We start from the raw sequence: 16,923 nt of genomic DNA on the forward strand, positions 1-16,923 counted from the left end.
TTTGACTTTTCATGCAAAAGTGCCCAATTCGGCCTAAAATGCCTTCAGAAGCATTCTTATTGTGAGAAAATGTCGTTTTTAAAGGCATTTCCAGCTCAGAAAAGCATTTTTCAAGCGATTCAGCATTTCAGGTTTGAGATTTTGACTTTTCATGCAAAAGTGCCCAATTCGGCCTAAAATGCCTTCAGAAGCTTTCTTATGATGAGAGAATGTCGTTTTAAAGGCATTTCCAGCTCAGAAAAGCATTTTTCAAGCGAATTTCAGCATTTCAGGTTGGATTTTGACTTTTCATGCAAAAGTGCCCAATTCGGCCTAAAATGCCTTCAGAAGCATTCTTATGATGAGAAATGTCGTTTAAAGGCATTTCCAGCTCAGAAAAGCATTTTTCAAGCGATTTCAGCATTTCAGGTTGGATTTTGACTTTTCATGCAAAAGTGCCCAATTCGGCCTAAAATGCCTTCAGAGCATTCTTATGATGAGAAATGTCGTTTAAAGGCATTTCCAGCTCAGAAAAGCATTTTTCAAGCGATTTCAACATTTCAGGTTGGATATTGACTTTTCATGCAAAAGTGCCCAATTCGGCCTAAAATGCCTTCAGGAGCAATCTTATGATGAGAAATGTCGTTTTAAAGGCATTTCCAGCTCAGAAAAGCATTTTTCAAGCGATTTCAACATTTCAGGTTGGATTTTGACTTTTCATGCAAAAGTGCCCAATTCGGCCTAAAATGCCTTCAGAAGCATTCTTATGATGAGAAATGTCGTTTAAAGGCATTTCCAGCTCAGAAAAGCATTTTTCAAGCGATTTCAACATTTCAGGTTGGATTTTGACTTTTCATGCAAAAGTGCCCAATTCGGCCTAAAATGCCTTCAGGAGCATTCTTATGATGAGAAAATGTCGTTTTTAAAGGCATTTCCAGCTCAGAAAAGCATTTTTCAAGCGATTTCAACATTTCAGGTTGGATTTTGACTTTTCATGCAAAAGTGCCCAATTCGGCCTAAAATGCCTTCAGAAGCATTCTTATGATGAGAAATGTCGTTTAAAGGCATTTCCAGCTTCAGAAAAGCATTTTTCAAGCGATTTCAACATTTCAGGTTGGATTTTGACTTTTCATGCAAAAGTGCCCCAATTCGGCCTAAAATGCCTTCAGGAGCATTCTTATGATGAGAAATGTCGTTTAAAGGCATTTCCAGCTCAGAAAAGCATTTTTCAAGCGATTTCAGCATTTCAGGTTGGATTTTGACTTTTCATGCAAAAGTGCTCCAATTCGGCCTAAAATGCCTTCAGGAGCATTCTTATGATGAGAAATGTCGTTTAAAGGCATTTCCAGCTCAGAAAAGCATTTTTCAAGCGATTTCAACATTTCAGGTTGGATTTTGACTTTTCATGCAAAAGTGCCCAATTCGGCCTAAAATGCCTTCAGAGCATTCTTATGATGAGAAATGTCGTTTAAAGGCATTTCCAGCTCAGAAAAAGCATTTTTTCAAGCGATTTCAACATTTCAGGTTGGATTTTGACTTTTCATGCAAAAGTGCCCAATTCGGCCTAAAATGCCTTCAGAAGCATTCTTATGATGAGAAATGTCGTTTAAAGGCATTTCCAGCTCAGAAAAGCATTTTTCAAGCGATTTCAACATTTCAGGTTGGATTTTGACTTTTCATGCAAAAGTGCCCAATTCGGCCCTAAAATGCCTTCAGAAGCATTCTTATGATGAGAAATGTCGTTTTAAAGGCATTTCCAGCACAGAAAAGCATTTTTCAAGCGATTTCAGCATTTCAGGTTGGATTTTGACTTTTCATGCAAAAGTGCCCAATTCGGCCTAAAATGCCTTCAGGAGCATTCTTATGATGAGAAATGTCGTTTAAAGGCATTTCCAGCTCAGAAAAGCATTTTTCAAGCGATTTCAACATTTCAGGTTGGATTTTGACTTTTCATGCAAAAGTGCCCAATTCGGCTGAAAATGCCTTCAGGAAGCATTCTTATGATGAGAATAGTCGTTTAAAGGCATTTCCAGCTCAGAAAAGCATTTTTCAAGCGATTTCAACATTTCAGGTTGGATTTTGACTTTTCATGCAAAGTGCCCAATTCGGCCTAAAATGCCTTCAGAAGCATTCTTATGATGAGAAATGTCGTTTAAAGGCATTTCCAGCTCAGAAAAGCATTTTTCAAGAGATTTCAACATTTCAGGTTGGATTTTGACTTTTCATGCAAAAGTGCCCAATTCGGCCTAAAATGCTTCAGGAGCAATCATATGATGAGAATGTCGTTTAAAGGCATTTCCAGCTCAGAAAAGCATTTTTCAAGCGATTTCAACATTTCAGGTTGGATTTTGACTTTTCATGCAAAAGTGCCCAATTCGGCCTAAAATGCCTTCAGAAGCATTCTTATGATGAGAAATGTCGTTTTAAAGGCATTTCCAGCTCAGAAAAGCATTTTTCAAGCGATTTCAACATTTCAGGTTGGATTTTGACTTTTCATGCAAAAGTGCCCAATTCGACCTAAAATGCCTTCAGGAGCATTCTTATGATGAGAAATGTCGTTTTAAAGGCATTTCCAGCTCAGAAAAGCACTTTTCAAGCGATTTCAACATTTCAGGTTGGATTTTGACCTTTCATGCAAAAGTGCCCAATTCGGCCTAAAATGCCTTCAGAAGCATTCTTATGATGAGAAATGTCGTTTAAAGGCATTTCCAGCTCAGAAAAGCATTTTTCAAGCGATTTCAACATTTCAGGTTGGATTTTGACTTTTCATGCAAAAGTGCCCAATTCGGCCTAAAATGCCTTCAGGAGCATTCTTATGATGAGAAATGTCGTTTAAAAGGCATTTCCAGCTCAGAAAAGCATTTTTCAAGCGATTTCAGCATTTCAGTTGGATTTTGACTTTCATGCAAAAGTGCCCAATTCGGCCTAAAATGCCTTCAGGGAGCATTCTTATGGATGAGAAATGTCGTTTAAAAGGCATTTCCAGCTCAGAAAAGCATTTTTCAAGCGATTTCAACATTTCAGGTTGGATTTTGACTTTTCATGCAAAAGTGGCCCAATTCGGCCTAAAATGCCTTCAGGAGCATTCTTATGATGAGAAATGTCGTTTAAAGGCATTTCCAGCTCAGAAAAGCATTTTTCAAGCGATTTCAGCATTTCAGGTTGGATTTTGACTTTTCATGCAAAAGTGCCCAATTCGGCCTAAAATGCCTTCAGGGGCATTCTTATGATGAGAAATGTCGTTTAAAGGCATTTCCAGCTCAGAAAAGCATTTTTCAAGCGATTTCAGCATTTCAGGTTGGATTTTGACTTTTCATGCAAAAGTGCCCAATTCGTCCTAAAATGCCTTCAGAAGCATTCTTATGATGAGAAATGTCGTTTAAAGGCATTTCCAGCTCAGAAAAGCATTTTTCAAGCGATTTCAACATTTCAGGTTGGATTTTGACTTTTCATGCAAAAGTGCCCAATTCGGCCTAAAATGCATTCAGAAGCATTCTTATGATGAGAAATGTTGTTTAAAGGCATTTCCAGCTAAGAAAAGCATTTTTCAAGCGATTTCAGCATTTCAGGTTGGATTTTGACTTTTCATGCAAAAGTGCCCAATTCGGCCTAAAATACCTTCAGAAGCATTTCTTATGATGAGAAATGTCGTTTAAAAGGCATTTCCAGCTCAGAAAAGCATTTTTCAAGCGATTTCAACATTTCAGGTTGGATTTTGACTTTTCATGCAAAAGTGCCCAATTCGGCCTAAAATGCCTTCAGGAGCAATCTTATGATGAGAAATGTCGTTTAAAGGCATTTCCAGCTCAGAAAAGCATTTTTCAAGCGATTTCAGCATTTCATGTTGGATTGTGACTTTTCATGCAAAAGTGCCCAATTTGGCCTAAAATGCATTCAGAAGCATTCTTATGATTGAGAAATGTCGTTTAAAGGCATTTCCAGCTCAGAAAAGCATTTTTCAAGCGATTTCAACATTTCAGTATGGATTTTGACTTTTCATGCAAAAGTGCCCAATTCGGCCTAAAATGCCTTCAGAAGCATTCTTATGATGAGAAATGTCGTTTAAAGGCATTTCCAGCTCAGAAAAGCATTTTTCAAGCGATTTCAACATTTCAGGTTGGATTTTGACTTTTCATGCAAAAGTGCCCAATTCGGCCTAAAATGCCTTCAGAAGCATTCTTATGATGAGAAATGTCGTTTAAAGGCATTTCCAGCTCAGAAAAGCATTTTTCAAGCGATTTCAGCATTTCAGGTTGGATTTTGACTTTTCATTCAAAAGTGCCCAATTCGGCCTAAAATGCCTTCAGAAGCATTCTTATGATGAGAATAGTCGTTTAAAGGCATTTCCAGCTCAGAAAAGCATTTTTCAAGCGATTTCAACATTTCAGGTTGGATTTTGACTTTTCATGCAAAAGTGCCCAATTCGGCCTAAAATGCCTTCAGGAGCATTCTTATGATGAGAATGTCGTTTAAAGGCATTTCCAGCTCAGAAAAGCATTTTTCAAGCGATTTCAGCATTTTCAGGTTGGATTTTGACTTTTCATGCAAAAGTGCCCCAATTCGGCCTAAAATGCCTTCAGGAGCATTCTTATGATGAGAAATGTCGTTTAAAAGGCATTTCCAGCTCAGAAAAGCATTTTTCAAGCGATTTCAGCATTTCAGGTTGGATTTTGACTTTTCATGCAAAAGTGCCCAATTCGGCCTGAAATGCCTTCAGGAGCATTCTTATGATGAGAAATGTCGTTTAAAAGGCATTTCCAGCTCAGAAAAGCATTTTTCAAGCGATTTCAACATTTCAGGTTGGATTTTGACTTTTCATGCAAAAGTGCCCAATTCGGCCTAAAATACCTTCAGAAGCATCTTATGATGAGAAATGTCGTTTAAAGGCATTTCCAGCTCAGAAAAGCATTTTTCAAGCGATTTCAGCATTTCATGTTGGATTGTGACTTTTCATGCAAAAGTGCCCAATTCGGCCTAAAAATGCATTCAGAAGCATTCTTATGATGAGAAATGTCGTTTAAAGGCATTTCCAGCTCAGAAAAGCATTTTTCAAGCGATTTCAACATTTCAGGTTGGATTTTGACTTTTCATGCAAAAGTGCCCAATTCGGCCTAAAATGCCTTCAGAAGCATTCTTATGATGAGAAATGTCGTTTAAAGGCATTTCCAGCTCAGAAAAGCATTTTTCAAGCGATTTCAACATTTCAGGTTGGATTTTGACTTTTCATGCAAAAGTGCCCAATTCGGCCTAAAATGCCTTCAGGAGCATTCTTATGATGAGAAATGTCGTTTAAAAGGCATTTCCAGCTCAGAAAAGCATTTTTCAAGCTATTTCAGCATTTCATGTTGGATTGTGACTTTTCATGCAAAAGTGCCCAATTCGGCCTAAAATGCCTTCAGGAGCATTCTTATGATGAGAAATGTCGTTTAAAGGCATTTCCAGCTCAGAAAAGCAATTTTCAAGCGATTTCAGCATTTCATGTTGGATTGTGACTTTTCAATGCAAAAGTGCCCAATTCGGCCTAAAATGCCTTCAGAAGCATTCTTATGATGAGAAATGTCGTTTAAAGGCATTTCCAGCTCAGAAAAAGCATTTTTCAAGCGATTTCAACATTTCAGGTTGGATTTTGACTTTTCATGCAAAAGTGCCCAATTCGGCCTAAAATGCCTTCAGAAGCATTCTTATGATGAGAAATGTCGTTTAAAGGCATTTCCAGCTCAGAAAAGCATTTTTCAAGCGATTTCAGCATTTCAGGTTGGATTTTGACTTTTCATGCAAAAGTGCCCAATTCGGCCCTAAAATGCCTTCAGAAGCATTCTTATGATGAGAAATGTCGTTTAAAGGCATTTCCAGCTCAGAAAAGCATTTTTCAAGCGATTTCAGCATTTCAGGTTGGATTTTGACTTTTCATGCAAAAGTGCCCAATTCGGCCTAAAATGCCTTCAGAAGCATTCTTATGATGAGAAATGTCGTTTAAAGGCATTTCCAGCTCAGAAAAGCATTTTTCAAGCGATTTCAACATTTCAGGTTGGATATTGACTTTTCATGCAAAAGTGCCCAATTCGGCCTAAAATGCTTTCAGGAGCAATCATATGATGAGAAATGTCGTTTAAAGGCATTTCCAGCTCAGAAAAGCATTTTTCAAGCGATTTCAACATTTCAGGTTGGATTTTGACTTTTCATGCAAAAGTGCCCAATTCGGCCTAAAATGCTTTCAGGAGCAATCATATGATGAGAAATGTCGTTTAAAGGCATTTCCAGCTCAGAAAAGCATTTTTCAAGCGATTTCAACATTTCAGGTTGGATTTTGACTTTTCATGCAAAAGTGCCCAATTCGGCCTAAAATGCCTTCAGGGGCATTCTTATGATGAGAAATGTCGTTTAAAGGCATTTCCAGCTCAGAAAAGCATTTTTCAAGCGATTTCAGCATTTCAGGTTGGATTTTGACTTTTCATGCAAAAGTGCCCAATTCGGCCTAAAATGCCTTCAGAAGCATTCTTATGATGAGAAATGTCGTTTAAAAGGCATTTCCAGCTCAGAAAAGCATTTTTCAAGCGATTTCAACATTTCAGGTTGGATTTTGACTTTTCATGCAAAAGTGCCCAATTCGGCCTAAAATGCCTTCAGAAGCATTCTTATGATGAGAAATGTCGTTTAAAGGCATTTCCAGCTCAGAAAAGCATTTTTCAAGCGATTTCAGCATTTCAGGTTGGATTTTGACTTTTCATTCAAAAGTGCCCAATTCGGCCTAAAATGCCTTCAGAAGCATTCTTATGATGAGAATAGTCGTTTAAAAGGCATTTCCAGCTCAGAAAAGCATTTTTCAAGCGATTTCAACATTTCAGGTTGGATTTTGACTTTTCATGCAAAAGTGCCCAATTCGGCCTAAAATGCCTTCAGGAGCATTCTTATGATGAGAAATGTCGTTTAAAAGGCATTTCCAGCTCAGAAAAGCATTTTTCCAAGCGATTTCAGCATTTCAGGTTGGATTTTGACTTTTCATGCAAAAGTGCCCAATTCGGCCTAAAATGCCTTCAGGAGCATTCTTATGATGAGAAATGTCGTTTAAAGCATTTCCAGCTCAGAAAAGCATTTTTCAAGCGATTTCAGCATTTCAGGTTGGATTTTGACTTTTCATGCAAAAGTGCCCAATTCGGCCTGAAATGCCTTCAGGAGCATTCTTATGATGAGAAATGTCGTTTAAAGGCATTTCCAGCTCAGAAAAGCATTTTTCAAGCGATTTCAACATTTCAGGTTGGATTTTGACTTTTCATGCAAAAGTGCCCAATTCGGCCTAAAATACCTTCAGAAGCATTCTTATGATGAGAAATGTCGTTTAAAGGCATTTCCAGCTCAGAAAAGCATTTTCAAGCGATTTCAACATTTCAGGTTGGATTTTGACTTTTCATGCAAAAGTGCCCAATTCGGCCTAAAATGCCTTCAGGAGCAATCTTATGATGAGAAATGTCGTTTAAAGGCATTTCCAGCTCAGAAAAAGCATTTTTCAAGCGATTTCAGCATTTCATGTTGGATTGTGACTTTTCATGCAAAAGTGCCCAATTCGGCCTAAAATGCATTCAGAAGCATTCTTATGATGAGAAATGTCGTTTAAAGGCATTTCCAGCTCAGAAAAGCATTTTTCAAGCGATTTCAACATTTCAGGTTGGATTTTGACTTTTCATGCAAAAGTGCCCAATTCGGCCTAAAATGCCTTCAGAAGCATTCTTATGATGAGAAATGTCGTTTAAAGGCATTTCCAGCTCAGAAAAGCATTTTTCAAGCGATTTCAACATTTCAGGTTGGATTTTGACTTTTCATGCAAAAGTGCCCAATTCGGCCTAAAATGCCTTCAGGAGCATTCTTATGATGAGAAATGTCGTTTAAAGGCATTTCCAGCTCAGAAAAGCATTTTTCAAGCTATTTCAGCATTTCATGTTGGATTGTGACTTTTCATGCAAAAGTGCCCAATTCGGCCTAAAATGCCTTCAGGAGCATTCTTATGATGAGACAATGTCGTTTAAAAGGCATTTCCAGCTCAGAAAAGCAATTTTCAAGCGATTTCAGCATTTCATGTTGGATTGTGACTTTTCATGCAAAAGTGCCCAATTCGGCCTAAAATGCCTTCAGAAGCATTCTTATGATGAGAAATGTCGTTTAAAGGCATTTCCAGCTCAGAAAAGCATTTTTCAAGCGATTTCAACATTTCAGGTTGGATTTTGACTTTTCATGCAAAAGTGCCCCAATTCGGCCTAAAATGCCTTCAGAAGCATTCTTATGATGAGAAATGTCGTTTAAAGGCATTTCCAGCTCAGAAAAGCATTTTTCAAGCGATTTCAGCATTTCAGGTTGGATTTTGACTTTTCATGCAAAAGTGCCCAATTCGGCCTAAAATGCCTTCAGAAGCATTCTTATGATGAGAAATGTCGTTTAAAGGCATTTCCAGCTCAGAAAAGCATTTTTCAAGCGATTTCAGCATTTCAGGTTGGATTTTGACTTTTCATGCAAAAGTGCCCAATTCGGCCTAAAATGCCTTCAGAAGCATTCTTATGATGAGAAATGTCGTTTAAAGGCATTTCCAGCTCAGAAAAGCATTTTTCAAGCGATTTTCAACATTTCAGGTTGGATATTGACTTTTCATGCAAAAGTGCCCAATTCGGCCTAAAATGCTTTCAGGAGCAATCATATGATGAGAAATGTCGTTTAAAGGCATTTCCAGCTCAGAAAAGCATTTTTCAAGCGATTTCAACATTTCAGGTTGGATTTTGACTTTTCATGCAAAAGTGCCCAATTCGGCCTAAAATGCCTTCAGAAGCATTCTTATGATGAGAAATGTCGTTTAAAGGCATTTCCAGCTCAGAAAAGCATTTTTCAAGCGATTTCAACATTTCAGGTTGGATTTTGACTTTCATGCAAAAGTGCCCAATTCGGCCTAAAATGCCTTCAGGAGCATTCTTATGATGAGAAATGTCGTTTAAAGGCATTTCCAGCTCAGAAAAGCATTTTCAAGCGATTTCAACATTTCAGGTTGGATTTTGACCTTTCATGCAAAAGTGCCCAATTCGGCCTAAAATGCCTTCAGAAGCATTCTTATGATGAGAAATGTCGTTTAAAGGCATTTCCAGCTCAGAAAAGCATTTTTCAAGCGATTTCAGCATTTCAGGTTGGATTTTGACTTTTCATGCAAAAGTGCCCAATTCGGCCTAAAATGCCTTCAGGAGCATTCTTATGATGAGAAATGTCGTTTAAAGGCATTTCCAGCTCAGAAAAGCATTTTTCAAGCGATTTCAGCATTTCAGGTTGGATTTTGACTTTTCATGCAAAAGTGCCCAATTCGGCCTAAAATGCCTTCAGGAGCATTCTTATGATGAGAAATGTCGTTTAAAGGCATTTCCAGCTCAGAAAAGCATTTTTCAAGCGATTTCAACATTTCAGTATGGATTTTGACTTTTCATGCAAAAGTGCCCAATTCGGCCTAAAATGCCTTCAGAAGCATTCTTATGATGAGAAATGTCGTTTAAAGGCATTTCCAGCTCAGAAAAGCAATTTTCAAGCGATTTCAACATTTCAGGTTGGATTTTGACTTTTCATGCAAAAGTGCCCAATTCGGCCTAAAATGCCTTCAGGAGCATTCTTATGATGAGAAATGTCGTTTAAAGGCATTTTCAGCTCAGAAAAGCATTTTTCAAGCGATTTCAGCATTTCATGTTGGATTGTGACTTTTCATGCAAAAGTGCCCAATTCGGCCTAAAATGCCTTCAGAAGCTCTCTTATGATGAGAAATATCGTTTAAAGGCATTTCCAGCTCAGAAAAGCATTTTTCAAGCGATTTCAACATTTCAGGTTGGATTTTGACTTTTCATGCAAAAGTGCCCAATTCGGCCTAAAATGCCTTCAGGAGCATTCTTATGATGAGAAATGTCGTTTAAAGGCATTTCCAGCTCAGAAAAGCATTTTTCAAGCGATTTCAGCATTTCAGGTTGGATTTTGACTTTTCATGCAAAGGTGCCCAATTCGGCCTAAAATGCCTTCAGGAGCATTCTTATGATGAGAAATGTCGTTTAAAGGCATTTCCAGCTCAGAAAAGCATTTTTCAAGCGATTTCAGCATTTCAGGTTGGATTTTGACTTTTCATGCAAAAGTGTCCAATTCGGCCTAAAATGCCTTCAGGGGCATTCTTATGATGAGAAATGTCGTTTAAAGGCATTTCCAGCTAAGAAAAGCATTTTTCAAGCGATTTCAACATTTCAGGTTGGATTTTGACTTTTCATGCAAAAGTGCCCAATTCGGCCTAAAATGCCTTCAGAAGCATTCTTATGATGAGAAATGTCGTTTAAAGGCATTTCCAGCTCAGAAAAGCATTTTTCAAGCGATTTCAACATTTCAGGTTGGATTTTGACTTTTCATGCAAAAGTGCCCAATTCGGCCTAAAATGCCTTCAGAAGCATTCTTATGATGAGAAATGTCGTTTAAAGGCATTTCCAGCTCAGAAAAGCATTTTTCAAGCGATTTCAACATTTCAGGTTGGATATTGACTTTTCATGCAAAAGTGCCCAATTCGGCCTAAAATGCCTTCAGAAGCATTCTTATGATGAGAAATGTCGTTTAAAGGCATTTCCAGCTCAGAAAAGCATTTTTCAAGCGATTTCAACATTTCAGTATGGATTTTGACTTTTCATGCAAAAGTGCCCAATTCGGCCTAAAATGCCTTCAGAAGCATTCTTATGATGAGAAATGTCGTTTAAAGGCATTTCCAGCTCAGAAAAGCAATTTTCAAGCGATTTCAACATTTCAGGTTGGATTTTGACTTTTCATGCAAAAGTGCCCAATTCGGCCTAAAATGCCTTCAGGAGCATTCTTATGATGAGAAATGTCGTTTAAAGGCATTTTCAGCTCAGAAAAGCATTTTTCAAGCGATTGCAGCATTTCATGTTGGATTTTGACTTTTCATGCAAAAGTGCCCAATTCGGCCTAAAATGCCTTCAGAAGCTCTCTTATGATGAGAAATATCGTTTAAAGGCATTTCCAGCTCAGAAAAGCATTTTTCAAGCGATTTCAACATTTCAGGTTGGATTTTGACTTTTCATGCAAAAGTGCCCAATTCGGCCTAAAATGCCTTCAGGAGCATTCTTATGATGAGAAATGTCGTTTAAAGGCATTTCCAGCTCAGAAAAGCATTTTTCAAGCGATTTCAGCATTTCAGGTTGGATTTTGACTTTTCATGCAAAAGTGCCCAATTCGGCCTAAAATGCCTTCAGGAGCATTCTTATGATGAGAAATGTCGTTTAAAGGCATTTCCAGCTCAGAAAAGCATTTTTCAAGCGATTTCAGCATTTCAGGTTGGATTTTGACTTTTCATGCAAAAGTGTCCAATTAGGCCTAAAATGCCTTCAGGGGCATTCTTATGATGAGAATAGTCGTTTAAAGGCATTTCCAGCTCAGAAAAGCATTTTTCAAGCGATTTCAACATTTCAGGTTGGATTTTGACTTTTCATGCAAAAGTGCCCAATTCGGCCTAAAATGCCTTCAGAAGCATTCTTATGATGAGAAATGTCGTTTAAAGGCATTTCCAGCTCAGAAAAGCATTTTTCAAGCGATTTCAGCATTTCAGGTTGGATTTTGACTTTTCATGCAAAAGTGCCCAATTCGGCCTAAAATGCCTTCAGGAGCATTCTTATGATGAGAAATGTCGTTTAAAGGCATTTCCAGCTCAGAAAAGCATTTTTCAAGCGATTTCAACATTTCAGGTTGGATTTTGACTTTTCATGCAAAAGTGCCCAATTCGGCCTAAAATGCCTTCAGGAGCATTCTTATGATGAGAATAGTCGTTTAAAGGCATTTCCAGCTCAGAAAAGCATTTTTCAAGCGATTTCAACATTTCAGGTTGGATTTTGACTTTTCATGCAAAAGTGCCCAATTCGGCCTAAAATGCCTTCAGAAGCATTCTTATGATGAGAAATGTCGTTTAAAGGCATTTCCAGCTCAGAAAAGCATTTTTCAAGAGATTTCAACATTTCAGGTTGGATTTTGACTTTTCATGCAAAAGTGCCCAATTCGGCCTAAAATGCTTTCAGGAGCAATCATATGATGAGAAATGTCGTTTAAAGGCATTTCCAGCTCAGAAAAGCATTTTTCAAGCGATTTCAACATTTCAGGTTGGATTTTGACTTTTCATGCAAAAGTGCCCAATTCGGCCTAAAATGCCTTCAGAAGCATTCTTATGATGAGAAATGTCGTTTAAAGGCATTTCCAGCTCAGAAAAGCATTTTTCAAGCGATTTCAACATTTCAGGTTGGATTTTGACTTTTCATGCAAAAGTGCCCAATTCGGCCTAAAATGCCTTCAGGAGCATTCTTATGATGAGAAATGTCGTTTAAAGGCATTTCCAGCTCAGAAAAGCATTTTTCAAGCGATTTCAACATTTCAGGTTGGATTTTGACCTTTCATGCAAAAGTGCCCAATTCGGCCTAAAATGCCTTCAGAAGCATTCTTATGATGAGAAATGTCGTTTAAAAGGCATTTCCAGCTCAGAAAAGCATTTTTCAAGCGATTTCAACATTTCAGGTTGGATTCCCAGCAAGCAATTTTGCGGCTAATAGACGTCTAGTAGCCGTCTAAACACCCCCCTGACGTCTAGGCTAAAACAAGGCTAATTTTGGGCTGTCAGTGAAAATCTAGTAGACGTCTATCATAGCCCAAGAATAAACTAGTCATCAAATAGACGGCTTTTAAACGTCTACATATATACGTCTAATAGACGGTGAATGTGGGTCTAGGCTAAAACAAGGCTAATTTTGGGCTGTCAGTGAAAATCTAGTAGACGTCTATCATAGCCCAAGAATAGACTAGCCGTTAAATAGACGGCTATTAAACGACTACATGTGTGTGTCCAATAAACAACAAAAGAATGGCTAAATAATTATTTTTAATCCATTAAAAAAGGTTGTCATAAACATGCAATCATGCAATTTATTCCAAAAAATATTGTTAATACAATAGAAATTCAGATAAGACAAAATGAAGAAAAACTACTTTTAACAAAAAGAATAAAAACAGTAACAAAATAAAAGCATAAATAACAAAATACAATTTTAAAAATGAAATAACATCTAAACATTAACAAACTATCTTCAGTTCACTTCAACTTAATAATTGTACTAATTTCTATTCCCCCCCCCCCCGTGCTGCCTGGTGACTGTTTGAAATGCCCCCATTGCATCTTTCACTTCCAGTTCTGTTGCTGCTGGGAAGTTGTTCAACACAGCATCTGCCAAATATGAAAAGAATGCATGAGACAAGTATTTTTGCTTTATGTTAAATGTGATAGTCATTCTCTTTTGAAAAAATCATGTATAAACATTGACAGGTCAACAACAGTAATCATACCGTTCTCATTACTACAAACAGAAGTGCATGTTTCTCTGCGTGTGTTAAATGACATTTTGGAACTAGCAAAAGAGGCTTAAAGGCAGGGTATCTGATTTTGATCCAGAAACATTTTAGTTAAGCTGGTTGAAAGTCTCCTAAAGTCTTGATAGCAATCATATGTTAAGTTGTCTAAATGTGTATTTTTATATATTTGTGTCATCTGTAAAAGGCGTAGGACCAAAAAACGTTCAACAAATCATTGAACCCCGACTGAATGCAATATTTGGACATGGGCATGGGCCAGTTACCTGTTTCAAGGTATACCGAGATTTTCAGAGTCAAGGTTTTAAAAACCACAAAAATTTTCTGTGATACCGTTTTCAATGTATGAACTGTGTTTACACAAAGTGAATTAAATCATGTAATTGAATTCATGTTTACATTTACAATTGAAAGAATATTATCATTTAAAGGCTTTATTTTTACCTGGCATAAATGTTGTTTGTTGCTTAAAAATAAAATGTATTGTGTCCAGTTGAAAAGTTGATGTTTTAATACGCAGACATTTGAAAATAACACATTTTAGTGTCACAATGGCAATACCGCAACACCGTGGTATTTTTGCTTACGGTTATCATACTGTCAGAATCTCATTCCGGCCCATGCCTAATTAGATTCATTAAATTTTTTTTAATGAAAGTGTTGCTTATGTAGTTTGTGTTCCTTTACGAATTAGTGTAATGATATTTATCTTTTCAAATTTCTAAATGTGCTGTATTTAATTCGGATTAAAAACAGTTGTTTATGTTGGTTATTTTGGTAATGTTATTCACTTTGTCAGTCTTACTGGTTAATGAGATAGGATTGTGCTTCTGGTTGGTGCGTGTAGGCTAGTATTCAGTAAGTTCGTATTTTTCAAAATCAAATACCCTGCCCTTTAAGATGCCAAGCATAAAATATTCACATTACAATCTTATGGACATAAAACCTGTCAAATGTCTACAAATAAAACATCTAAACAATATTGTATGGGTGAGTTAACTGTTGTATCGGCAAAGAGTAATTTAATCTGGGGCTTTTAATATTTAGAAAATATTAAGGCAGGACCGGACTGTCATCAATTACTCCTCATATAACCTAATGTCATATTAAAAGTAGGCCTATTATTTTGTGAAACACCATTCAGGCTAAAACTACATACAAACACACTTACCTTTAATAACTGAGAACTGATGTTTTTTCAAATGCTTGCTTCTGCAGTGGACCACCACCATTAATGTTGAACTTTGAAATTAATGAATTTTAGTGAACTCTAAAATAGAAAAGATAATGTCGTTAACAGTTGCAGACGGACATTTTTTTTTGTGACCACATGAAAGACTGTGTTGACACCACAATGTCGGATTAATATTGCATGTTTATAGAATTTACCTGTCCAGCATTCTTCCGGCACGGTCTCTCAAGTTTCTCCCTCCAGTTACGCACAGCTTTGACACCTGAATAGCACATGCCTAAGTCAGTAATTGTACAGTATTGTATGTTTCAGTGTACAAGTGTTTACCAACCTTAAAGGTTAATGCCCACTGACCTGCAAGTTTTCCCTCACTAACACAATAAAACTCTTTTTTCCAACAGACTGAAGGCCTGTAAGTTAAATCCATTATGGAAAAATAGCTTTCCCCCACAATCTATCTCTGCATGCATAATTGTAAAGCAAAACACTCCGTAAGGAACACAGTAACGTAGCTAAGTTACTGCTGTTACTAAAAAGCAGCCTACAAATCACTCATGTAAATCTTCAGTGTAACGTTACATAGACTCATTTACCTCCACTATTTTATTACATTGCAGGTTGTACTGTTTAGGTTTTATAAAACATGGGTTACTTACTATAACGTTATACTGTTAAATTACCCGCAAGAATGTCGCGATTCCAACAACAAATAAAGTAAATCAATTTTAAACACATGTAAAATAAAATAATAACAACACTTACAAGACCAAACGAGTGTGGTACATGCTTTCCTCGTGGCTGCTCGCTGATGTTGTTGATTTTCAAACAGCGGAAATCTTTCTCGTGAGATATGGCCCTGTGTTTGTGTACTCTGCCATCTAGCGGTTCGGAGTTGTAACTGAATTTTGTTTATCTTTGAAATACGGTCAAATAATGAATGTTATGCGTGACAGCAGATATTCAGATAAAACCAGACATCTTAAATTCATTGGTGTCTTTGCATGCCTGATGAAATATCATACATCTTGCAAGTTATTTTGGCAAAAACAAAATTTTATTAAATTCAAGGTTATTCTGGGCTAAACATGGTTTGTTCGTAGTCGGTCTATTTATGAGCAAAATAGTGGCTATAAGTACGATGAGGCATAAAACACTTTAAAGAAATTAAACAAACCTTGTAATCGCTGTTAACTTTGCTTACACAATGAAATACCATACATCTCACAAGTTATTTGGCAAAAACCACATCTAATTAAATTAATGGTTATTTCTGGGCTAAACGTGGGTTATTCGTAGTCGGTCTATTTGTAAGCTAAATAGTGGCTAAGTACAGACGGTGCATAAAACACTTTAAAGAAATGAAACAAAATACCTTAATCGCTTTGAACTTGTTTACATTATTAAATATCATACATCTCACAAATCATTTTGGCAAAACAACATGTAATTAAATTCATGGTTATTTCTGGGCTAAACGTGGGTTATTCGTAGTCGGTCTATTTATGAGCTAAATTGTGTCTACGTACAGACGATGCATAAAACACTTTAAAGAAATGAAACGAAATACCTTGTAATCGCTGTTAACTTTGCTTACGTGATGAAATAGCATACATCTCACAAATTATTTTGTCAAAAACCATATGTAACCAAATTAAAGTTTATTTGGGCTAGACGTGGGCTAGGCACAGCCCGGCTATATCGGGTCTATACTGAAACGAGACGTTGAAATGACGGCTATTGCTTGCTGGGTTTTGACTTTTCATGCAAAAGTGCCCAATTCGGCCTAAAATGCCTTCAGGAGCATTCTTATGATGAGAAATGTCGTTTAAAGGCATTTCCAGCTCAGAAAAGCATTTTTCAAGCGATTTCAGCATTTCAGGTTGGATTTTGACTTTTCATGCAAAAGTGCCCAATTCGGCCTAAAATGCCTTCAGGAGCATTCTTATGATGAGAAATGTCGTTTAAAGGCATTTCCAGCTCAGAAAAGCATTTTTCAAGCGATTTCAACATTTCAGGTTGGATTTTGACTTTTCATGCAAAAGTGCCCAATTCGGCCTAAAATGCCTTCAGGAGCATTCTTATGATGAGAAATGTCGTTTAAAGGCATTTCCAGCTCAGAAAAGCATTTTTCAAGCGATTTCAGCATTTCAGGTTGGATTTTGACTTTTCATGCAAAAGTGCCCAATTCGGCCTAAAATGCCTTCAGGAGCATTCTTATGATGAGAAATGTCGTTTAAAGGCATTTCCAGCTCAGAAAAGCATTTTTCAAGCGATTTCAACATTTCAGTATGGATTTTGACTTTTCATGCAAAAGTGCCCAATTCGGCCTAAAATGCCTTCAGAAG

General features: G+C 37.1%; 1 long non-coding RNA gene across 1 annotated transcript; it reads right to left on the minus strand.

Annotated features, from left to right (window-relative positions):
- Positions 1–13,197: 13,197 nt before the first annotated feature.
- LOC141281510 (uncharacterized) lies at positions 13,198–14,840 on the minus strand. Its single transcript, XR_012335872.1, has 3 exons — positions 14,776–14,840; positions 14,558–14,656; positions 13,198–13,243 (listed from the first exon to the last, which is right to left on the minus strand). It is a non-coding gene; the product is annotated as an uncharacterized lncRNA (long non-coding RNA).
- Positions 14,841–16,923: the final 2,083 nt, after the last annotated feature.

Source organism: Paramisgurnus dabryanus, chromosome 23, assembly GCF_030506205.2.
Source record: "Paramisgurnus dabryanus chromosome 23, PD_genome_1.1, whole genome shotgun sequence".
NCBI lineage: Eukaryota > Metazoa > Chordata > Actinopteri > Cypriniformes > Cobitidae > Paramisgurnus > Paramisgurnus dabryanus.